The sequence below is a fragment of the Sceloporus undulatus genome, unplaced genomic scaffold (assembly GCF_019175285.1).
Source record: "Sceloporus undulatus isolate JIND9_A2432 ecotype Alabama unplaced genomic scaffold, SceUnd_v1.1 scaffold_13, whole genome shotgun sequence".
In the NCBI taxonomy this organism is placed as follows: domain Eukaryota; kingdom Metazoa; phylum Chordata; class Lepidosauria; order Squamata; family Phrynosomatidae; genus Sceloporus; species Sceloporus undulatus.
The window spans coordinates 6,298,521-6,315,552 of record NW_024802935.1 but is presented as its reverse complement, the minus strand read 5'-3'; the positions used below and the strand labels follow the sequence as shown (position 1 = coordinate 6,315,552).

The 17,032-nt window shown below is 40.7% G+C and overlaps 1 long non-coding RNA gene across 1 annotated transcript; it reads right to left on the bottom strand.

Moving 5' to 3' along the window:
- Nucleotides 1–8,070: 8,070 nt before the first annotated feature.
- LOC121917256 lies at nt 8,071–17,027 on the bottom strand. The gene is made up of 2 exons (XR_006100992.1): nt 16,286–17,027; nt 8,071–10,228 (listed from the first exon to the last, which is right to left on the bottom strand). It is a non-coding gene; the product is annotated as an uncharacterized LOC121917256 (long non-coding RNA).
- Nucleotides 17,028–17,032: the final 5 nt, after the last annotated feature.

Sequence of the window (17,032 nt, the reverse complement as noted above, 5' to 3'; positions counted from 1 at the left end):
ACTGCAGAAATAATCCAGTTTAAAACCACTTTAATAGCCGTGTCTCAATGCTAGGGAATGCTGAGAACTGTAGTTCTGTGAAACATTTAGCCTTCTCTGTCAGAGAGTTCTGGTGCCACAATAAACTAGTTTCCAGAATTCCCTAGCACTGAGCCAGAGCAGTTAAAGTGGTTTCAAACTGGATTATTTCTGCAGTGTGTTTTGGACCTTAGAATGATTTCAATGGAGTGTTCAGATTTTCATGAGGGAAACTACTATAGTATCCAGTGGAATATATGGTGAACTTTGCATTTCTCTTGAAAATGAAGTTCCACTTACACAGACAATAACATTATGAATTAAAAGTGAAATTCTATGTTAAATAAAGCTCAGAACTCAGAAGTTTTATTTTATGGCTTGAAATCTTTTAAAGATTTATTCTATTTGTTTGTTTATGTAATTCCCATAGCACCATCATTTGGGGGCAAGTCAATATTGTGAAATACATTAAAATTATACAAACTGAAAACTAACAAGAAAGAGTTGCTTTATACAAAAGTTGTACCCATCTGTTTGAGGGCAAGGGAAATAGGCCTACACTGTGCCTCCAATTTACTGTTTTTACCTAATGTATTTTTTATGGATAGTTGTCAATGAAACCAAGGGTTAAAGTGAGATGAAATACACCATATGGATGGAGATACTGCAATGATTTTAAATCAATCACTGTTATGCTGGGAAGAGTCTACGTTTGTCAGATAACTTTGATTTGAGGAGCAAATACATTGCTAACTTCTTCTCATCTCTACTGGATCTTTATAGCAAAACAATGCATCTTTTATCATTGTAGAAAAAGAGAGAATTGAAATTTAGCAAGAATGAGAATTAAACTGGTAAACTTATTTTACTGCTTTGCCATTCGGAAAGTGCTCAAAATAAACTTATAAGAAATACACTAAGTGGTGCAATAAAGTCAAGAAATTTTGGAAGCAGAGCTGTCAGTTTGACATTTTGCCTGGTAATTTCTGAAATTATGAATTAAGGATCCTTTCCATTTATTAAGTTACACACTTTACAGGTTATTTGTATTTACTGAACAATGACCTACATAATCTGCAAATCACAGAGGCAATTTGGCTGACATCCAAATCATTTTATCAACATTCATTGATCTTATGGCTTTATTTGGATGGTATGGACATTAGCCAGACTCATTTGGATGTCTCTAATCTTTCAATTTATACAAATAATACAATTAATGAGAAATGTAGCTTCATTGAATCAGTACCATCTAATTTTGAAAATGTCTAGGTTGTAGAATCTACCCTGTCTTGGTTATTGTACTTTGTTGTTGTTGTTGTTAACTGCCCTTTAGTCAGCCCTGCCTCATAGCAACCCTGTGGATGAGACATCTCCAAGTCCCCCTATCCTCCACTGCAGTTTAAGTCTTGTACATTCAGGTCCATGAGCTCCCTAATTGAGTCTAACCATCTGGTGTGCAGACTTCCTCTCTTCCTAGCCCTCCATCTTTCCAAGCACTAATGTCTTTTGGAGTGAGTCATGTGGCCAAAGTATGATAGCCTTAGTTTGGTTATCTCGGATTCCAGGAGGAGTTCTGATTTTATCAATTCAGGGACCCATTTGTTTTAGCTATCCATGGTGTCCTTAGCTCCTGATTCTCTATAAAGATCTGACAAAATTTTACCTCCTGACTCCACAGAGAATTAGAGACATCTTCACCTCAGGATGTAATGACATATTTTAATATTGTGTTGTAGTATTTTTAGATAATATATTGTTTTAATTATGAATTTTAGATAACTGTTATTGTAATCATTATTGTATGGAATGTATTGGTTGTAATCCCACTTCGATCCATCAGGAGAGGCAGGAAAATACAAATAAAATTTATTATTATTAAATGAGTTGATATTTTCCTATCCGTTTTTTTCCCCACTGTCCACTCTCACATCCGTACATGGTGATGGGGAATATCATGGCATATACAATTCTCACTTTAGTGCTCAGCTGTATGACTTTACTCTTTAGCATCTTATCTAGTTGTTTCATAGCTGCTTTTCCCTAGTCTTCTTGTTTTTTGGTTACAGTAACCTAGGTATGGGAACTCTTTAACTATTTCAGTTTCTTGGGTCCCATTGTAAGCGAAAGGTGGGATATAAATCCTTGAAATAAAATTTTTAAAAAATTCAAATTCTTCATTTCCTAGGTTGAATTTATGTATTTCTTCCACGGTCATAATAGTGGTTTTCTTTGTGTTCAGCATTAAGTCTGCCTTTTCACTTTCATTGTTGACCTACTTTAGTAATTGTTCTAGGTCTGTGATGTTTTCTGCTAGTAACATGGTATCATTCACATATCTAAGATGGTTGATATTCTTTCTTCTTATCTTCACTCCTCCTCCTTCTGAATGTATGCCTGTTGTTCTTATGTTTTTTGCATATAAGTTGAACAAGTATTGTGACAGATGCATCCTTACCTGGCCCCTTTGCCAGCTGCAAACCAGTGTGTTTCTCCGAATTCTGTTTTGACAGTAGCCTCTTGTCCTGAGTACAGAATTGTGCATAGCACATTTGAAGAACATACAACCTAACAGGCCCTACTAAGGATCCTTTCACACTAAATAATTACACCACTGACTCCACCTAAATATCATTATTCTAGCCTACAGAATCCTGGGATATGTAGTTTCAATGAAATATTTCAATTTCTCTACCATAGAAGTCTAGTGCCTCAATCTGAAGATTCTACAGAATGTAGCCACTTTAGTTAAAGTGGAATCATACTGCTATACTATAACTGTATACAGTTGGTCCTCTGTACCCTCTGTATTTTTCATCTGTGGATTCAGCCATCCATGGCCTGAAAAGATATAAATTCCAAAAGCAAACCATGTTTTTGCCATTTTATATAAGGGGTACCATTTAACTATACTATTGTATCTAACTATACTATTGTATTCTGGTATCTACAGGGAGTCCTGGAACTAATGCCTGTGGATACCAAGGAGCCACTGTAGTATGAAGGTCCCCTAACCTAGGCTGGACAAATTGGAAATTGGAATATTTGGTTTGGTTCTAGATCAGAGGTCAAAAACAATGGGGCAAATGTAACCTTCCTGGATTTCCAATCCATTACAATGGACTTCCCCAGAGGCCCATGCCCTTACCCCTATAATAGTCCTTTTGGGTTTCCCAGCTTTTATCATTCTTTACCCATCCAAAAAGGCTGAAATATGTCACATAACCATAACTAGTAGCACTAAGAGCCTGATACTAACATATACTTATGGCAGGAGAGTAAGACTCACCACTGGAATATGGCCTCAAAGAATTTTTATGAAATTGCATTCATTATTATTATTATTATTAACCTTTACTTATGAAGCGCTGTAAATTTACACACCGCTGTACATACAATCTTTTTCATTAGACGGTTCCCTGCCCTTGGGCTTACAATCTAAAAAGACATGACACAGAAGGAGAAGGGAGTGGTGGCGGGAAAGGGTAAGAGGTCCAGCAGTTCCTCTCTACCTCCAAGGCCTGGACCAAGGCAGATGGTCTGGAGGGAGGGCTTGGCTTCAGAATGGAAAGTTAATCTTCATCCAGGGAAAATACATACTCTCAAGTAGGATAATACATATACAATACATAGCAATACAGGAAATGGTTTGATAAACAGGCACCAAAAGAACATCAAATAGTAAGCGACAATTATGCAATGCCTGGGAAGGCTTCTCTGAACAGGATGGTTTTCAACTCCGTTTTGAAGATGGTTAAAGAAGTGATGGCTCTTGCTTGTGGGGGAAGAAGGTTCCAGGAGTGAGGGGCAGCGAGTGAAAAGGGGCGAATCCGGGATGGGGCAGAGGAAATCCTGGGCTGAGACAGCAGACCTTGACTACCAGAACGGAGGGCCCGAGTGGGAAGGTGAGGAGAAAGAAGGTCTGATAAGTAAGGAGGGGCCAATCCATGGAGGGCTTTAAATGTCGACAGCAGGAGCTCATACTGAATGCAGAAAGGGAGGGGGAGCCAGTGAAGAGATGCCAACACAGGAGAGATGTGATCAGAGCGGTGGGTGGAAGTGATAATGCGTGCAGCTGAATGCTGGACAGAGATTAAAGGACGGAGGTGAGAAAGAGGAAGCCCAGCCAGGAGGACGTTACAGTAATCAAGTCGTGAGACCACTAGGGCATGGACCAGGATCTTGGCAGTAGAGGCGGAGAGATATGGTCGTATTTTGGCAATATTGTACAAAAAGAATCTATAAGCCTTGGCTGTGGTCTGTATCTGAGGGATACACAACAGAGAAGAATCAAAGATAAAACCAAGACTGCGGGCTTGCTGGACTGGTTGAATAGAAATGTTGTCCACAGAGACAGAAAAGGAGTGTTGAAGGGTGGGCTTAGGAGGAAAGACAAGAAGCTCCATCTTGGACATGTTGAGCTTCAAATGCCGATGGCGCATCCACTGCGAGACAGCTGTGAGGCAAGACGAAACTTGCTGTTCAAGCTTTGAAGAAAGGTCAGGGGCGGAAAGATACAATTGGGTGTCATCAGCATACAGATGGTAGGAAAAACCAAAAGAGCTAATGAGTTTTCCTAAGGACAGTGTGTAGAGAGAAAACAGAAGGGGACCCAGAACAGAGCCCTGGGGAACTCCAACAGATAAGGGAACAGGAGAAGAAGTCTGACCTCCTGCAACCACTGCAAAAGATATGCCAGACAAGTAAGATCTAAACCAGTCAAGAACAGAGTCTGAGAACCCAAGGTCAGAGAATATGTCAATTAGGAGAAAGTGATCAACGGTGTCAAAGGCTGCAGACAAATCGAGAAGGATGAGAACAGAGTAAAGGCCATTAGCCTTGGCCTGTAAAAGGTCATTTGAGATCTTAGTGAGAGCTGTCTCTGTGGAATGCCTTGGGCGGAAATCAGACTGAAAGAGCTCGAGGATGGAGTTGGCTTCAAGAAACTCAAGGCAGCATGAATAAACAACCCATTCCAAAACCTTAGAAAGAAAGGGAAGAAGAGAAATCGGACGATAGCTAGACAAAGAGGAGGGGTCAAGAGAAGGTTTTTTCAGAATTGGAGAAATGAGAGCATGTTTGAAGTCCAACGGGAAGGAGCCTGTAGAGAGAGAAAGATTGAAGATATGGAGAAGTGAGAGCAGAAAAGAGGGAGCTATAGAGATTAAAAGACGAGTAAGAATTGGATCAAGAGAACAGGTTGCAGGTTTGGAAGAGTTCAGAAGTGTAGAGAGTTCATCCAAAGAGGCAGGAGGAAACAAAGAAAATTTGTCAGGCGAGGGTGATAGAAGATTAAGAGCAGAAGAAGAATTGGGTGGGGGGGGACTATCTCAGAGCGAATAGTGGTATTCTTAGAGATGAAATAATTAGCAAAGTCATTAGGAAAGAATGATGAAGAGACAGGAGGAGAGGGAGGTTTAAGCAACGTGTTGAAGGTGGAGAACAAATGCTGCGGGTGCCTCTCATTGGCGGAGATCAATGATTTGTAATAATTCTGTTTAGCCATAGAGAGGGCCCGTGAGAAGGAAGAAAGAACAAATTTGAAATGGATAAAATCAGCCCACTCTTTGGACTTTTTCCAAAGACGTTCGGCCGCTCTAGAGCAGGACCGGAGAAACTTAATGTTGGGGGTAAGCCAGGGCTGAGGCCTAGTCTTAGAGGAAGAAGTGCGTACAGAGACAGGGGCAAAATGGTCAAGAGTCGAGGAAAGAGCGGAGTTAAATAAAGACATTGCTGAATCAGCAGAATCCCCGAGATTTAGGGAAGAGAGAGATGAATCCAGGGTCAGACCAAGATGGTTAGAGTCAACAGATTGAAGATCATGAAAATGGCGTTGAACAGTGTGGCGAGGAGGTGGAGTATAAGTAAGAGCAAAGGAGATTAAATGATGATCAGATAGTGGAAAGTCAAGTGCCAGGTAGTCAGAAATGGCGCAGTTTGCAACAAGAACTAGGTCAAGACAGTGACCAAGAGAATGAGTTGAAGAGTTGGAGTGTGGTTGGAGGCCAAAAGAAGCTAGCAAAGAGTTAAAGTGAGACATTGTAAGGTTATTGGAATCGTCAACGTGGATATTAAAGTCACCTAGGATCAAAGTGTGGACTGAATCTGAAAGGAAGAATGTCAGCCATGATTCAAAGTCTGAGAGGAACTGGGTGGCAGAGTCAGGAGGGCGATAGATAACTGCGACCTGGAGCTGTAGAGGAGAAAAGAGTCTAATAGGATGAAACTCAAAGGAAGAGAAATGATAGCTGTGGAGAAAAGATAGGACTTGAAACTGGTAGGAGTTAGATAGCAAGATACCAACCCCTCCTCCTCGACTCTCAGGGCGGCTTGTGTGGGTGAGGGAGAGACCACCAAAAGAAAGGGCAGCGGGGGTTGCAGTATCATGGGCTGGGAGCCAGGTTTTGGTGAGAGCGAGGAGATTAAGGGATTTGGAGAGAAAAAGGTCGTGGATTGCTGCTGCTTTAGGGGCAGCAGAGCAGCAGTTCCAGAGGGAACAGAGAAATAGAAGCAGGGAGACAGGGAGAGGCCAAATGGGGATCAGGTTAGGAGAAATGTGGCGAGCCATGGGAAGGATGGGGTTCGCAGAGAAAAGAAAGAGGTGTAGCTGGCTCTCTAACTGAGGTGGTAAAGGAGTTTGAGGGCTTTACAATTAAAGGTCAACAACAACAACAAAAACAAAAACAATAATAATATTGGCAGCTGAGGCCTTCTGGGGAAGAGTCCGATGCAAGCAGGAAGTTCTTCAAGGGAGCCCAGGTTATATCTGTCCTTCTTCCTGTGGAGAATTCTGGGACCAGAAGGAGAGAGAGATGGAGCCAGGTGCCTTCTGGGGGGGGAGGAGCAGAGTTCCTTTGCGGAGGGCAGATGGGAGGCCCTGCCTTCTTTCCCCTACAGCTGAAAAGGGGCTACCTACACTTGCTCTGGATGTTAGCTGTAATATGATTTGTAATAAAGTGCTCACATTAGCCACTGCTATTAGAGTCATTTTGGTCAGAAAATTCTATTTCCTAAGAGAGAGGGAGTGCACTTTTTTGTGGGCTATGTCCCTGTATAGATTCTCAATAGTCAAGGATTTTTCTTGTCTGGGTTTCCCGACACTCTACAAACACTCAACAAACCACCTCTTTAGAGGTTTTTAAACAGAGGTTGGATGGCCATCTGCTGGGGGTGCTTTGACTGTGAGTTCCTGCATGACAGGAGTTAGACTGGATGGCCCGTGTGGTCTCTTCCAACTCTATGATTTTATGTTTTCCAACCATGGTTTGAATATTGCTGAATATTCTTTCCATCCCTAGTTAGGTGCAATGACTTTTGAACCATTCCTTTGAATGGTCTGCACAAGGGCCTACCATCTTGGCAGATGTCTTCAAATAAGAATAGTTTTACTTTGACTTTTTTCAGGCAACGGTTAGAGACTCTGCCCTTGATACTTCAATATCGAATTTGTTAAGGTGAATCCTCTCAGAAACACAGTTCTTGCACTTTTCTGTAGTTAATTACATGGGGTAGTGAATCTCTGTCTCAGTCTCAAACTTTCAGTAATACACTAAGGCCAATTTCATAATACCTTACATCACATATGACTCACAAGGATAACATCTGCTTGTAAGACAGCCAAAAAAAAGACTGGTGTTCATGTATTTTATTCTCCAGCTGAATTTGCCAGTTTTTTCTGATGCAGTTTGAGCCTAAAAACATTTTGAACCAATGTATCTTTGTACCTGTTGTTGTTGTATGCCTTCCTATCATGGGCTTTTCTTGGCAAGACTTGTTCAGAGAGGCTTTTGCCTTTGCCTTCCTCTGTGGCTGAGAGAGTGTGACTTCCCCAAGGTCACCCAGTCTGTTACCATGGCCAAGCAGGGATTTGAACCCTGGTCTCCCAGTGTCCTAGTGCAATGGTCAAACCAGAACACCCTGCTGACTCTTTTAATAAAAACACATATTGTATTGCCAACAAAAATGATTAGGAGAATTACTCAGGACCAAAAATCCATGTCGACTCTTTTGTCCATCCAGGAAAAAAGAAAGAAAAAAGAAAACACAATCATAGCATTTTGATAACAATGTTATTTCAGAAGTTTCTGAAGTCAGCTTCTCAAGCTTAGTTACATGATAGTGTAACAATTAACACAAGTTCATGTATGTGCCAGCCTATGAAATTCAACAACATATCCATAATGCTGCTATCAAATTAGAATAATTAGATACATGAAACCAAACAGAACAAGTCTATAGAATTTAATCCGGGAGATAAAATGAAAGCTGGCATAAGTAATCAACCCACGGTTTGTGTTTATGTGTTTAAAAAGGCACTACCATGGATATGCACTCTGGGATCTTCCAGGAAATCTTTATCTTGCAACATTGTTATATTACGAAACAGCTAACATTTCAGATTGAAGGAATGTACAGTTTAGTTAGCAATGAAACAAGCTGTGCAAGTAAACTGTAGAATTGCCTTCTCGAAAAATTATAAAGGAACTGGACAGGCGGCGGCTGTGTATACTTTACTTACAGACTATCTGATTTTATTACTAGAGATAATGATCCTTTGGCCTGACTCCAGTTCTTTTTACATGTGTAGCTATATCCTAAGGTTCTGGGTGGGGGCAGACTTGGCATGGACTTTAATGGACACAACTATAGCAGTGTTATAAGGTTTTCTGCTCATCAATATTTCCCATTGCTCTTGGTAGATATTTGATTTTAAAATGTCAGTGCAGCATCTTATTAATCTGCTATCAATTGAACAAAATTAATCAATTTTTTATGGATGCATAATTCATCCTTTATGGATTACCCATCATCTTTTATGACAGCAAACACTGTAATCTGATGGGATTACACAACTACTGAAGAACAGTTTCTCTTTCACCAATTTATTTTGTACAATCCTATTTTTTAATGGGGAGAGGGACCTGTCAGTGGATAATGCAATTATATTTATCATGTCTCTGCGCATGGGCAAAAGACTGCATCTTAATGCTTTACTCATGCAGTAAATATTGCTAGAGTATGCTATCACTTTTAAAATACAGTTTGAGTACCCCTTATCCAAAATGCTTGGGACCAGAAGCGTTTTGTATTTTGGATATACACAACACAAGAATTATAGCACATACTGTATTTGAAAGGCTGGAGAGAGAGAGATGCAAAAGATGGTAGGATGTAGAGACGTAAGGCTGGAGAGAGACACTGAGGATCTGTAACATGGCAGGAATCCCAGTGTACTGTTCAGCATGAATCTATGCCTCCTGCTGTTTCACAGATCCTTACATCTCTCTCCATCTTTGCATCTCACCCCAGCCTTGTGTTTCATTTGTTTACTACTTGTATTGTGTAAGAGTCATGTGGCTGGAGAGAGAGTGAGGATCTGAAAGAGAAACAAGCAAAAAAACACAACTGCCACCTCAAAGGCATTTTTTGGGTTTTGTATTTTGGGATTAGGGATGCTCAACCTGTACTGCCACTGCATATGACATGTCAGCAGTAGTGAGTCCATACCCATAGGTACATATGTAAAGTGCATTGTAGATCTGCCTGCTCTAAAGCAAGCCATATTGAGTTTAATGAAGCTTACTTCCAAAGGATACATAGGGCAGTTATTTCCAAAGTGAATTTAGGATGTAGAATAATTTCTTTAGCAGGAGTCCAAAAGATGTCACAAACTATGACTCTCGGGGTACTTTGTGGGAGAAATTCCTGATGATTAGGCATTGGGCTGAGAAAACAACCAAAGTTCATTTGTCTTCTTTGTCCTTATATCACTATCACTTCTGCTGTAAGCATGATTATCAATGGAAACACAAAGCCTATAGAAATGAATTTTAATATGAGCCAGTTCCAAGCCAGTTTGGATCAAGAACAAACTAGATCAATTATGGGAGCTTTTGTCAAACTGGGATAATCAAGTGCACGGTGATTAAAACAATATATGACAAAAACGCTAAACTGAACAACACATAATACTGTATAAATTCAAAGGACCTGATACAACCTGGATGCATTATATGTGCAGATTATGTCCACAGGATACAGCACAGCCCCATTTCCTTGTCCATTAGCTCCCACAGGCATGTGCTGAGCACCAGTGTAATCTAGTACCTAAGTGCTGGGCTGTGTGCTGCTGCTGCTGATGATGATGATGATGATGATGATTAATCTCACATGCCTTTCATCATACTGGAGTCCACAGTCTGGATCAGAGCTATGAAGAAATATGTTAAATATAACAAACTCCTGTGACTCATTCTTTTGTTTGAATTTCTGAAAGTTACATTTAAAAAATAATCAAGTATGTGGGAATGTAATTATTTTCTTTATGTAATGTCTAACATTTTCTGGTTATTTTTACTTGTTAAAATTAAAAGGTATATTTTAAGGGCATTTAAAATCATCTTGATAGGATTTTGTTTTTCAGAACAAGTAACAGAAAGTAACAAACAATATAGTGAAGGATGTAACAAGTAACAATGAATTACTTTTCAAACATTATAATGTGTAATTGAAGAAAATATTTTTGAACGTTACTTTCTAAGCTCTAATACAGACCCAGATTCAACTCCTTACTCAATCAAGAAGGATAGCAGAGGCTATTGAAAAGAATGGGGATCCCACTCTCTCTTTGTACCATGTAAACTAACCACATGTTGCTTTGCATGGCAAAGAGCAGAAACACACACAGGAATAAAACACAGACCTCCTTCTCTCATTGCCTTCATAGTTATAAATAGTATAGGGGATGCATGGCTCTTCTGTGTGGTGTATGCAGTTCCATCAGGGACATAGCTAGGATTTTAGGAAAGGGGGGGGGGGGTTGTCCAGACTAAATGCCACCATTATAATGGGGCTTGGGTGCGGTGGCGCAGCAGCACACACCATTCATTTTTCTAATGGAAGGGGGGGTCCGGACCCCAAGAACCCCCCTTGGCTACATCCCTGGTCCCACAGATGTTGTTAGACTACAATTCCCAGCATTCAGCATCATTGCTATACTAGCTGAACCGCTGAGATTTGCACTACATGATTGCAACCCCTGCTCAAACATGGTCCGTGGGAAGCTAACCACTTATGAGTCAATTGGATTGGGCCTTGCACATTAAAATTAACAATAAAGATTGGGCATTGCACATTATAATTAGTAATAAAGACTTGCTTTCAATTATCTTACAAATCTTGGAAAATGTATGTGTTCAGATCACAACTCATGGAAGCCCCAAGCTGGTTGGAACATCCTGAGCACTGTAAAATTAAAAACTAGCTTTTCTAAATGTGGCTATTTATGAGCCAATGTCTTATATTAATTTCAATAAATGTCATTCATTGATCAATTCTAATAAAAATCATTTAGGACAAAGCCTTAACATGTTTTATATTTCTGTCTCAGTCCCCCCCCCCCCCCAATCATTGTACAATGACCAAAGAAACAGCATAGTGATGGTTGTGGGGAAGCTCTGAATCAATGAAAAGGTGGCACCTTACACACTATAAACACCTGCAGCATTTGTTGGTGCTTGTTCATATTACTTCCACTGTTCTATGCCAGCTAAGTGCAACCCCACCAATCACAAATTAATTAGATATTTGAACAATGCTCTTTCAAGTCATTCTTTCTGTTCTAATATAAACAGATTATTGTGGAAAGATTGCACCATCCACATTAGAAAGCAGTTGTTACAATGGTCAGCATCAGTTGTATATCCAGTCTGGGTTCTAATCCAGAATCAAAGCCCATTGTTAAGAATGTAGAGCTTCCTCTATGTGTTTTCATGACGTCTTACATATTATTATTCTCATTATTTAAAACGTATTACCAATAAATTAGTGAAATGAAACAGGAGCCATATGACTTGGAAATAAAGTATCTTAAAGTGATATCTTCAGTCATCCCAAATTCTAATTTTGAGATTAATAATCAAACTACCCAAAAGCCCATCTTTCTGGAAACAAAAGGCCACACAGTTCACTCCTACTCATTTTCTCAACCTTTCTTTTCAAGAAAGCTGGACAGCTAGCACCCCTCCCCTTACTTTTCAATCCATTACCTATTTTCTCTAACCCTTTTCAGCTGACCCTTAATATATAAATAGTTTCAAATCTATCATAATATTCACAAAGACCACAAAAAACATGGGCATATTTTTCTTAAATAATCCAGCCAGAATTTACAGACAGCTACTAATAGAGCCTAAGAAGAATGTTGTTGTTTTTCCCTTACTAGATGGGAAGAAGATGAAAATAGTGGAGACAAGTGGAACTGGAGCAAACAATGGCCAGCATGGTATTACTACAAAACAGACATTGGAATTTGTCTTAAAGTCAAAACGCTACCTCTGCACCTGTATTTCATTTTCTGTCTTTCTTATAAAAATATCACTAGTTATATACACAGAAAGGCCTAAATACCCTAAAGACACCAGATCCCATCTGATCTTTGAATCTTAGCTGGGTCAGCCCTGCATAGTACTTGGATGGGAGACCACTAATGAATACCAGGTGCTGTAGACTATGGTCCAAAACACACTACAGAAATAATCCCATTTGAGACCACTTTAACTGCCCTGGCTCAGTACTAGGGAATCCTGGGAATTATAGTTTATTGTGGCACTGTAGTTCTCTGACAGAGAAGGCTAAATGTCTCACAAAACAACAGTTCCTGGATTTCCCTAGAATTCAGCCAGGACAGCTAAAGCAGTCACCATCTGGATTATTTCTACAGTGTGTTTTGGACCCATATATCAGAGGAAAGGACTGGAAAAAACACCTCTGAACATTCCTTGCCTAAGGAAACCCCATGAAATTTATCGGGTTCTTGTAAGTTGACAGGCAACTTAAAGGTGCATGCATAGACACACAAACACACACATACACATACAGCCAGAGAGACCATAACCAATAATTTACAGAATTATTGGACCACATGAAATGCAGCCACATAAAATGGGCATGGGGCAGATAAAAGATTTAGCAACTTGGCAATCATTGGAACACATGAAACATGTTGTATATATGGAAGACTATGAACTGAAATGGTGCTGCTAAGGGAAGCCTTTATCATACTTCTTATTGGTTATTTTAATACCTAGAATAGAATTTTCTTCACCCGTCTGTTATTCTTACTTCCTTGCATATTATTGTGTTACTTGTTATTAAAGGTAAAGATATTCCCTTTGACGATGTTGTCAAAATGCGTCTGACTGTAGGTGGCAGTGCTCATCTCTGTTACTAAGCCGAAGAGCCAGCGTTGTCAAAGATGACTCTGTGATTATGTGGCCAGCATGACTGCACAAAACGCTGTTATCTTCCCACCAAAGTGCTACCTATTTTTCTATTTGCACTTTTATATGCTTTCAAACTGGTAGATTCGCAGCTATTACTTATTATTACTTGCATATGGGGAGATTAGTTAGAATATCTTACAAGCATGAGAATCAGTTGGGTGAGCAGTTTATAGGATTTCTGCATGTACAACCCATAGCCCTTGTGCTATTATGAGATGTAATTACTGGGCCTGAACTTCCCATTTTCATTTTGGTAAAACCTGAGTAAAGTGAGCCTATGAAACGTATTTCATCAAAGAAATGTGTTGTGTGTTTTGACATCCTTTTGAAATGTCTTGATAGTTATACAGCAAAGAGTGCTGACTTAAAACTGCCTAAGTGTCCCAATAACAAGGGCTACATCCAGCCTGCTTGTAAAAGAAAGTCATTTATGAAATCAATTTACTTGCATTATATTAGTTTTTGTAAAAATATATCTGCTCTTTTCTGAACCAGGAAGCTTGCAGTTCATTAGATTTTTGTTCTATCTGTCTTTTAATAGCATACTTGGTGGTCTCATTCCTTTCAGCTGGGCAGCAGAAGAGGGCCACCTACAGACAAAGTAGATGTTTCCACAAACGTAGGGGAAAACCAGAGGTGTAGCTAAGGAGAGGCAAATGAGGACACTGCCTCCCAAATAAGAACCTTGCACCTCCAATTTAATTTTTTCCTCAGTCTTCAAATTTCTAGTATTGCTGTAACTTAAAACTTCAGTTGAACATTTAGAAATGCAGTTGAACCATGCAAATAAAAGGGGCAGGCAAAGCGACAAAGGGAATGTGGACACAATTGTAAGGATTCTACATGTGAATGATTTTCAGTATCTCTCTTTCTAGAATCCCAGAAATTTGTGGGCTAAGGAGGGGACATTTTTCATGGGGATAAAATTCTCATTTGGAGGGGGAAATATAAATTGTTTTCCCTCTCCCAATGCCACACTCCTCCCAAATCCCCAGCTATGCTCCTATCCCCACAGAATGCTATAAGCTATCAGGGTCTTGAATGGACCAGGAAAATATGTGTCCTGCATGCTTTAAAAAAATCCCCTCTCTGTTTCCATGAACTGATCCAAATTCATGGGAACCTGAAGAGAACTATTCCTGCCAAAGGTGAAGGGATGTGGCACATTTGTTATTTATTCCTTCACACATCGAATGCTTTTATTCCTTGCCTATCGGCTATGTACAAAAGCAATTTGCTACCATGTAGCAAGAATAGTTATGGTCAAAGTAATTGTTTTTGAATATTCAAGGGATTCATTATGCAGGAAAACATCTTTTTTTAAGTCTTATTTTTCTGTGTAAAAAAGAATGAAATGCAGAACAGTATGCTATGTATTGAACATGGCCATTATGATCCAAGAAGCATGGTATATTGAGAGTGTCACCTAAAAATAGAGTGGAAAAGATAGGGGGACTAGTCTAATCAAGATCCTTTTATCTTATGGTACTCGAGTGGGAAATTTGGATGTCCATTTACTCTTTACAACCCAGGATGCTAAACTCTTTTAAGGGCTCTTACTCCTTGGAAGAGTGCAGCCCAGGGATTAAGGGGAGAAACTACTCTCTCTGATGCCATATGATTCCATGTGACTGTAATTGCACTACAGTGCTATATTGCTAAGGTTTTGGTATTAAGAGATTGGGAAATAACTCAGCTACTGGACCTCAACAGTTTCACATAGCTGTGCCATGTGCTTTACAAAGGTTGCATCCATAGTGGGGAAATAACCCGGTTTGGCATCGCTTTAATTGCTTTGGCTCAAGGCTATGGAATTCTGGGAGTTGGAGTTTGTTGTGGGGCCCAGAGCGGAGCTCAGCCATGAGCCAAGGCAATTAAAGCGATGCCAAACCAGGTTATTTCCCCAGTGTGGATGCAGCCACAGAAAAGGCATATTCTCTCTCTGGGAGCTGCTTTGAGTCCCACTCTGGGAGAAAGGCAGCATACAAGAGAAGCAAAATAAATAAATACACTAACTATTGTCCATGCCTATACTTCCTTGTGAAGTTCTAACTTGCCATTTATCTCATTCATCCATCATGCCTCTTTGTAGCTTTCCTCTTCAATAAGAAGTCTTGCTGCAAAAAAAACCAACAACAACAACAACAACAACAACACTACATCTACTGCTTCTGTCACTCCAATAAAAATATCAGAGGACAAAAACGAACAAACCAACACTTTTCTGAAGGGACACGTTTGCCACCATCTGGGCCTATTTCACAATTATGTTTTTCCCCACACATAGGTAGTCTCCTGTGGTTAAAAGAAGAAGAGGAAGTGCACAACATTTTCAGACAGCATTATGTACAACTGCACACGTCTTTCTTTTGCTCTGGACACAGAAATCGATGGAGAAATGCATTGAGGAAAACTTAACTCAGCATGTTGACCTTGGTCCAAAACACACTTGCAGAAATAATCCAGTTTGAGACCATTTTAACTGCCTGGGCTCAGGGCTAGGGGATCCTGGGAACTGTAATTCTGTGAAACATTTAGTCTTTTCTGTCAGAGAGTGCTTTGGTGGCCACAATAAACCCCAATTCCCAGGATTCCCTAGCCCTGAGCCAGGGCAGTGAAAGTGGTCTCCAACCAGATTATTTCTGCAGTGTTTTTTTTTTACTTTAGGCTGTATCTGCACTGCAGAAATAATTCAATTTGAGACCACTTTAACTGCCATGCTTCAATGCTATGGAATTGTAGACACTGCAATTTTGTGAGGTGGTCCAGTAAAACCATGGCAAAACCTCACACCAAAAAGCACAGTCCTGCAAAGCTACATCTCTTTATTAAGCACTTGCCCTGAAGCCAGGTTGTCTTTTTTAAAATCGATGGAAGGCTGCCAAAGAGGGGGGTTAAGGAGGGCTTAGCTGAGCAGCAGAGAGAATGTCAAAACAGAGGGGTTTTCCCCCTCCCCTGACTACAGCAGATCAGCTCCAACTCACCCTTCCGTCTACATCATGTGCCACATTTCTGCTGTCAGCTGAAGCCTTTGGCAAAAGCTGGGATCACAGAGGCTGCGAAACTCCTGGGGAAAGAGCAGGTTTTTAAGTATTTAAAAGCTAAGGGCTTTGGGATTTTGGTTAGGGCTGGCGCAGCCCCTCGGTTTCTCCTGAAGAAGAGCAGCATTGATTCAGCACCAAGACATGGCTGTCTCCCAGAGCAAGGTGGTCTTTGCTCGCCTTATTCTTCCCATCTTTGCTTAGAAGTCACTGAGGGGGTAAGAAAAGGCTGCCAGTCTCCCCTCCACTGGCTTCCCTCGCCTCCTCTCATAGGCTGCAGCCCTGTGGACACTTACTTACCGAGGAGGAAGGGGCTGCACTGAACCCACTGGGGACTGACTCTGCGAAGGGACCCGCGGCTGCTCCTCTTCCTCGGAGGGTTTGGGCATTTGGGTTAAACAGAGGCTGGGGGCCATCTGTCGGGGGCGCTTGGGTCGCGCAAGGCGAGGGTTGGGCTGGATGGCCTTTGGGGGCCTCTTCCAAACCTCCCTCAGCCTCATAGAATCCCGTCCGTTCTCGGTTCTCTTCAGTCTCCCTAAAACACACCCTTTGGCTGAGACAATGGTCCGCAATCCCTTTTTTATGAATGGGGAACCCATGGAGAGAGAAACTACGACATAAAGAAGTGAAGGGCGGGTTGGGGCCCTCCCTCTGGCCGGCTCCGAGTTCGAATGTCGCTTCTCCCCCCCC